Consider the following 9329-nt stretch of genomic DNA (forward strand, 5'->3'; position numbering starts at 1 on the left):
AGTGTTCCAGGATTTCAAAAGCTCACCTGACTAAATTTAAAAACATATACTCACCTTCTAGGTACTAGCTGAAAATCCTGTTTTTCACCTCATCTAGGTACCAACCAAAAAGAAAAAGAGTTAAATCTGCCACAGCTTTGTATCTGTAAATTCTTCCCAAAGAGAAATGCTTTGTCTTTGAGCGGCCAGCACATGGGAAGAAGCTTGGCCAGCTGGAATCACTGCAGGATCAAGACCTGGACTCAGACTTCATGGAACAAGTGGCAGAATTCTGTTCCTACATGTTCAGCTGTTCCAAGGTGAAAACGATTTCAGGAGGCATCAGTGTCAATGGACCACGTGAGTCCCTTCCAGTCCTTCTGCTCACTGTTTAGGCCACAGCATCATGAGATAGCAATGACCTGCTTCAGCTCTGAAGCAGTGTAGACCTGTCACCACTGTAGGGCTAAGCTGTGGGTGTCACCAGTATTTATAATAGACTTTATCTATCACATTTTTTTGTTGGGAAAGAGGAAAGGGGCAAAAGGAAAAACTCTTTTTTAAATTACACAGCAAACTGGTTCCGTGTTCACCAATATGATAGCAACTAAACAAATGTGGCCTCCAAATTGAAATGTAAGTACAGTAAAATCTACATGGAGCTAGTCAGGTCACATCAGCACATATAGAAAGTTCTCTTAGGCAGTGCTATTTTTTTCTAATCAAACTGATGGAGAATATTTGACTGGGAGAGCACATTTTGCTCTTGAATTGGAATGAAATGCTTACTATGGACAGGACTGGTGACACAGATAAGCATGAGAGAGGTGTGGGGCCTGTTCTCATGGTGCTTGCACTGAAAGGACATGAATATTGTATAGACACAGGCCCATGTAGTCTCCATCCAGCACTCTGAGCCCTTGGGGTCTCACACACTTCATGAGAGGAGCTTCGGACAGAGGAAGGTCAAACCCATCAATGTGAGGTAGACACTGTGATGCTTCTGTCTGCCATTCTTCCAAATGATGCCAAGGATATTTTAAAGCATTAATGACTGACATATCAGAATTACACAGAATAGTATTGTCATCATACGTCCAGCTTTCTTTAATATTAAACTCCTAGACTGCATATAGTATATAAAATTACATTTGTATACATGACATAAAGTCAAAACGTGACTGTTTAGGGAAACAAAGAGGACTAATTGGAGGGGGTGGGCATGCTGAGAATGATGGGAGCATGCTGAACATGCAAGATACGCTTATATGAACATATCCTATCATGACACAATATTATAATAAATGTATGCAATAAATATTATAAAAACAATTTGTGATCAGCAAAAAACATTTTAAAATAAGAATTCTGACAGCCCAATTTAAATGGCATTGGCAACTCAGATAAATCAACTAATTTTTCAGAGAAAGCACACAATGCTAAAACTCACCATATTTGTTACTTCCCTAAATGCTGGGGGGAAAAAAATTACCCAGCAAAGGCAACTTTTTAGAAACCTTTTAGAATTGAAATGAAGAAATGTACCAAATAATAATGTGAGATTTTAAATGAGTTAAAAATGAGTGGAACAGATCTGGACCAGAGCCCCCAGCTTCTATCCTGCCTGGAACTCCAACCTGGACCAAAGGTGAGTCCCTGGGGTCACACCCAGAGAGGCCGGCAAGTGGGACACAAACCAGCACACCAGCCACTCCTGGAAAGACCTGACCACTGGGCCCCAGGTTCTGGCCATAGGGCAGGACCGCCCATAGACACCGGGAAGGTTACCCCTCTACAAGACCCTCTGGTGAACCCTACAACCTCCACGCCCTGCCCCCACACCCATCTGCCAGAGACCCCAGCCACTTCCTGAGACTTAGAGACCAGCCCCCAGCTCCCATCCTCCCTGGAACTCCTATCTGGACCAGAGGTGAGTGCCTGGGGTTATAGTCAGAGAGGCAACCGCCCCTGGGTCCCACCCCTGGGCACTAGCCATCCTGGAAGGACCTGCCCAACTTGGCCCCAGTTTCCAGCCACTGGGCAGGCCCTGCGGGAAGGCTCCCCTTTTCCAAGACTACAGGCAGACCCTGCAGTCTCCACACCCATTTGCCTGAAACCTCAGTCACTTGCTGAGACTCAGAGACCAGCCCCCAGCTCCCATCCACCCCAGAACTCCCATCTGGACCAGAGCTTCCATCCTGTCCTGGAACTCACATCTGGACAAGAGGAGCTCCCATCTGGACAAGATGAGGAGACCCCAGGGACTTCCTGAGACTCAGAGTCCAGCCCCCCAGCTCCTATCTGGCCAGCACTCTCATCTGGACCAGAGAGCCCATCTGGCCCAGAGCTTCCATCTGGACCAGAGGGAAGCGCCCTAAATCTGTCAGCTCTGTCTGGACCAAGTACACTGATAAGACCAAGAAGGAACACAAGAGGAGATGGGCAGATGTCAAGGCAGAAGTACATGCAACAAAATAAAGAGCAATAGAGCATCATCAGAACCTAGCCCTTCTCCAACAGCTAGACCTGAACATCATGGAATGGAAGAAGAAGAAGAAAACAACCTTATAAGTAACATCATGAAGAGGCTAGAGCCTGATATAGAAGAAATGAAAAATAAATTAGAAGAACAGACAAACAAAAAATGGGAAGAACGCTATAAAAAACTAGAGGAAAGGACAATTAAAGCAGAAGAAAGCAATAAGTCCTTGAAAGAAAATCATGAAAAAGCAAGGGAGACAGTCTAAGACCTGAAGAGGGAAATAGAAAAATTGAAGAAGACACTAGCAGAAGGAATGCTGGAAATAGAAATTTTGAGTAAACAAACAGGAACTTCAGAGGCAAGTATAACCAACAGAATGCAAGGGATGGAAGAGAGGATCTCTGGTGTTGAAGATATGGTAGAAGAAATAGATTCATCAGTCAAAGAAAACACTAAAACCAACAAAGTCATGACCCAAAATGTCCAAGAAATTTGGGATACCATGAAAAGACAAAACCTACAAATAACAGGGATAGAGGAAGGAGAAGAATACCAACTGAAAGGAACAGAAAATATATTTAACACGATCATAGAAGAAAACTTTCCCAACTTAAAGAAAGAAATGCCTATGAAGATACAAGAAGCCTATAGAACACCAAACAGACTAGACCCACAAAAAAGTCCCCTCGCTGCATAATAATTAAACAACTAAACATATAGAATGAAGAAAGAATATTAAAGGCTGCAAAGGAAAAAGGCCAAGTGACTTATAAAGGGAAACCCATCAGAATAACACCCAAATTCTCAATGGAGACTTTGAAAGCCAGAAGGAACTGGACAGATATAATGCAGACACTAAGAGCCCATGGATGCCAGCCTAGACTAATATACCCAGCAAAACTTTCAATCATCATAGATGGAGTGAACAAGACCTTCCAAGACAAAACCAGATTTAAACAATACTTATCCACAAACCCAGCCCTACAGAAAGCACTAGAAGGAAAATTCCAACCTAAGGAAGGCAGATACACCCATGAAAACACAGGCAATAGATAACACCACAGCAGTAAACCCCAAAGAAGAGAAGTACACACACACTACCAACAAAAAATAAAAATAATAACAGGAATGAACAATCACTGGTCATTAATATCCCTTAATATCAATGGACTTAATTCACCTGTAAAAAGACACAGATTAACAGAATGGATATGAAAAAAGGACCCATCTTTCTGCTGCATACAAGAAACACACCTCAAATTCAAAGACAGATACCTCCTAAGAAAAAAAGGCTGGGAAAAGACTTTCCAATCAAATGGTCTTAAGAAGCAAGCTGGTGCATCCATCTTAATATCCAGGAAAATAGAATTAAAACTAAAATCAATCAAAAGAGATGATGAAGGACATTACATACTCATTGCAGGAAAGATCTACCAAGATGAAGTCTCAATTCTGAACATTTATGCCCCAAACACAAGGGCACCCACACATGTGAAAGAAACATTACTAAAGCTTAAATCACATATAAAACCCCACACATTAATAGTGGGAGACTTCAACGCCCCACTTTCACCTCTGGACAGATCGGCCAAGTTGAAACTTAACAGAGACATAATGGTCTTAACTGATGTTATGGCTCAAATGGACTTAATCGATTATCTACAGAACATTCCACCCAAACAAAAAAGAATATACCTTCTTCTCAGCACCCCATGGAACCTTCTCTAAAATCGACCACATACTTGGCAACAAAGCAAATCTCAACAGATACAAAACAATTGGAATAACCTCCTGTGTTCTATCAGACCACCATGGTTTAAAGTTAGATTTAAACAACAACAACAAAAAAAAAAAAAAAAAAAAAAAAAAAAAACTACAGAAATCCTACAATCTCATGGAAACAGAATAACGCTCAACTGAATCACCAATGGGTTAAGGAAGAAATAACGAAAGAAATTGAAGACTTCCTAGAGATTAAAGAAAATGAATACACCACATACCCAAACTTATGGGATACTATGAAAGCAGTGCTAAGAGGGAAATTCGTAGCACTAAATGCCCACATAAAGAAGCTGGAGAAATCTCACACTAGTGACTTGACAGCACACCTGAAAGCCCTTGAACAGGAAGAAGCAAAGTCTCCCAGGAGGAACAGATGCCAGGAAATTATCAAATTGACAGCTGAAATCAATAAAATAGAAATAAAGAGAACAATACAAAGGATTAATGAAACAAAGAGTTGGTTCTTTGAGAAGATCAACAAGATAGACAAGCCTTTATCCAAACTAACCAAAAGATAGAGAAAGAGCATCCAAATTAACAAGATCAGAAATGAAAAGGAGGACATAATAACAGACAATGAGGAAATCCAGAGAATCATCAGGTCATACATCAAAAACCTCTACTCCATACAACTGGAAAATCTAAAAGAAATGGATAATTTTCTGGATAGGTACCACATACCTAAGTTAAATCAAGACCAAATAAGCCATTTAAATAGTCCAATAACCCCTAAGGAAATAGAATCAGTCATTAAAAGTCTCCCAACCAAAAAAAAAAAAAAGCCCAGGACCAGATGGTTTCAGTGCAGAATTCTAACAGATCTTCAAAGAAGACTTAATACCAACACTCTTTAAATTGTTCCACACAATAGAAGCAGAAGGAATATTACCAAACTCCTTCTAGGAAGCTACAATTACCCTGATTCCTAAACCAAACAAAGATGCAACAAAGAAAGAGAACTACAGTCCGATCTCCCTCATGAACATCGATGCAAAAATACTGGCAAACAGAATCCAAGAACACATCAAAACACTTATCCACCATGATGAAGTAGGCTTCGTCCCAGGGATGAAAGGGTGGTTCAACATACAAAAGTCTGTCAATGTAACACAGCATATAAACAAACTCAAAGAAAAAAAAACCAGATGATCATCTCACTAGTTGAATAAAAGGCTCTTGACAAAATCCAACATCCCTTCATGGTAAAGGTCTTGGAGACATCAGGAATACAAGGAACTTACCTAAACATAAGAAAGGCAATCTACAGCAAGCCAACAGCCAACATCAAATTAAATGGAGAGAAACTCAAAGCAACACCACTAAAATCAGGAACAAGGCAAGGCTGTTCCCTCTCCCCATACTTATTCAATATAGTACTTGAAGTTCTAGCCAGAGGTATAAGACAACATAAGGAGATTAAAGGGATATAAATTGGAAAGGAAGAAGTCAAGCTTTCCCTATTTGCAGATGACATGACAGTATACATGAGTGACCCCAAAAATTCAACCAAGGAACTGATACCACTAAGAAAAACCTTCAGCAACATAGCAGGATACAAGATCAACTCAAAAAAACAAAATCAGTAGCCCTCCTATATACAATAGACAAACAGGCTGAGAAGGAAATCAGAGATACATCACCCTTTACAATAGCCACAAATGATATAAAATACCTTGGGGTTACTCTAACTAAGCATGTGAAGGACCTATATGACAAGAACTTTAAGACCCTGAAAAAAGAAATTGAAGAAGATGTCAGAAAATGGAAACACCTCCCATGCTCATGGATAGGCAGGATTAACATGGTAAAAATGGCGATCTTACCAAAAGTAATCTACAGATTCAACGCAATCCCCATCAAATTACCAACACAATTCTTCACAGATCTGGAAAGAATAATACTCAACTTTATAAAAACAAAAAACCCAGGATAGCCAAAAGAATCCTGTACATGGGTCGTTCCTAGGATCCTGTTTTCTAGGTAGTCTCTCTGGAGTTGTGTAGCACCCAATGACAGAGAAATGGATGAGATCTACATGAACAACCTGGACGACAGTGAGAATAATGAAGGGCAAGATTTGAGGGAAAGAAAGCTTAGGGGAGCAGGAGATCCCAGCTGGATCAAGAACAGAAAGGGAGAATGAGGAATAACAGACCATGATAAATGAAGACGACATAACAACAGGAATAGGCAGAGTGCTGGAGAGGTCCCCCAAAATCCACAATGATACATCCTCTATAGACTGCTGGCAATGGTCGAGAGAAAGCCTGGTCTGACCTAGTCCAGTGATCAGATGGCTAAACACCCTAACTGTCATGCTGGAACTCTCGTCCAATAACTGATGGAAGTGGATGCAAAGATCCTCAGCCAGGCCTCAGGTGGAGCTCCAGGTGTCCAACTGTTGAGAAAGAGGAGGGTCTGCAAGAGCGTGAACTGTTGAATCCAAGATTGCAAAAAACACAGGGACAAATAGCCAAACAAATGGAAGCACATGAATTATGAACCAAAGGCTGTGGAGCCCCCAGCTGGATCAGGTCCTCTGGATAAGTGAGACAATTGAATAGCTTGATCTGCTTGGGAGGCACGCAGTCTGTGGGACCAGGACCTGTCCTTAGTGCATGAGCTGGCTGTTTGGAACCTTGGACTTACACAGGGACACTTTGCTCAGTCTGGAAGGTGACAGGACCTGCCTGTACAGAATCCACCTGGTTTAAATAAATCCCAAGGGGTGCCTTGATCCTGGAGGACATGGGAATGGAGGGGAGGGGCTGGGCGAAGGTGGGGGTGGGGGCGGGAGGGGGGAGGACAGGGGAACCCATGGCTGATGTATAACATTTAAAACACATAATAATAAAGAAAAAAATTTTAAAAAAAGAATCCTGTACAATAAAACAACCTCTAGAGGCATCATGATCCCTGACCTCAAGTTCTACTATAGAGCTACCATAATAAAAACAGCTTGGTACTGGCATAAAAACCAACATGTGGACCAATGGAATTGAAATGAAGACCCTGACATTAATTTGTACACCTATGGACATAGAATTTTTGACAAAGAAGCCAAAAATGTACAATGGAAAAAAGAAAGCATCTTCAACAAATGGTGCTGGCATAACTGGATGTCAATGTGTAGAAGGCTGCAAATAGATCCATATCTGTCACCATGCATAAAACTTAAGTCCAAGTGGATCAAAGACCTCAACATAAATCTAGTTACTCTGAACCTGATAGAAGAGAAAGTAGGAAGTACTCTTGAGTGCATTGGCACCAGAGATCACTTTCTAAATATAACACCAGTAGCACAGACACTGAGAGAAACAATCAATCAATGGGACCAGTTAAAACTGAGAAGCTTTTGTAGAGCAAAGGACACGGTCAATAAGACAAAGCGACAGCCTACAGAATGGGAAAAGGTCTTCACCAACCCCACATCTGACAGAGGGCTGATATCCAGAATACATAAAGAACTCAAGAAATTAGACATCAAAATGCCCAACAGTCCAATTAAGAAATGAGCTATAGAACTAAACAGAATTCTCAACAGAGGAAGTTCAAATGGCTGAAAGACATTTACGGAATTGTTCAACATCCCTAATTATCCGGGAAATGCAAATCAAAACGACTCTGAGATACCACCTTACACCTGTCAGAGTGGCAAAGATCAAAAACACAGAAGACAGCTTATGCTAGAGAGTATGTGGAGCAAGGGGATCTCTCCTCCACTGCTGGTGGGAATGCAAGCTTGTACAGCCACTTTGGAAATCAATATGGCACTACCTTAGAAAATTGGGAATCCATCTCCCCCAAGACCCAGCTGTAGCACTCTTGGGCATATACCCAAGGAATGCTCAATAATACCACAAGGGCATTTGCTCAGCTATGTTCATATCAGCATTGTTTGTAATAGCCAGAACCTGGAAACAACCTAGATGCCCTTCAACTGAAGAATGGATAAAGAAAATACGGTACATATACACAGTGGAGTACTACTCAACAGAGAAAAACAATGACATCATGAGGTTTGCAGGCAAATGGATGGATCTAGAAAAAGTCATCCTGAGTGAGGTAACCCAGACTCAGAAGGACAAACATGGTATATACTCATTCATAGGAGGATACTAGATGTAAAACAAAGATGATTAGACTGCTACACAACCCCAGAGAGTCTACCTAGAAAACAGGACCCTAGGAAAGACACAGGGATCACCCAATGACAGAGAAATGGATGAGATCTACATGAACAACCTGGACGACAGTGGTAGCAATGAAGGGCAAGATTTGAGGGAAAGAAAGCTAAGGGGAGCAGGAGATCCCAGCTGGATCAAGAACAGAAAGGGAGAACGAGGAATAACAGACCATGATAAATGAAGACCACATGAGAACAGGAATACACAGAGTGCTGGAGAGGTCTCCAGAAGTCCACAATGATATATCCTCTGTAGACTGCTGGCAATGGTCGAGAGAAAGCCTGATCTGACCTAGTCTGGTGATCAGATGGCCAAACACCCTAAGGGGCGTGCTGGAACTCTCATCCAATAACTGATGGAAGTGGATACAGAGGTCCTCAACCAAGCCCCAGGTGGAGCTCTAGGTGTCCAATTGTTGAGAAAGAGGAGGGACTGTTAGAGCATGAATTGTTGAGACCAAGATTGGAAAAAGCACAGGGACAAATAGCCAAACAAATGGAAGCACATGAATTATGAACCAAAGGCTGTGGAGTCCCCAGCTGGATCAGGCCGTCTGGATAAGTGAGACAATTGAATAGCTTGAACTATTTGGGAGGCATCCAGGCTGTGGGACCAGGACCTGTTCTTGGTGCATGAGCTGGCTGTTTGGAACCTTGGGCTTATGCAGGGACACTTTGCTCAGCTTGGAAGGAGGGGACTGGACCTGCCTGTACTGAATCCACCAGATTTAAATGAATCCCCAGGGAAGTCTTGGATCTGGAGGAGATGGGAATGGAGGGGAGTGGAGGGGGGGAAGGGGAGTGGGTGCGGGAGGGGGGAGGACAGGGGAACCCATGGCTGATGTGTAAAATTAAAACACAAATACAATAATAAAAAAAAGAAGTGTTAAAAAAAATGAG

This window comes from Onychomys torridus, chromosome 6 (assembly GCF_903995425.1).
Source record: "Onychomys torridus chromosome 6, mOncTor1.1, whole genome shotgun sequence".
Taxonomy (NCBI): domain Eukaryota; kingdom Metazoa; phylum Chordata; class Mammalia; order Rodentia; family Cricetidae; genus Onychomys; species Onychomys torridus.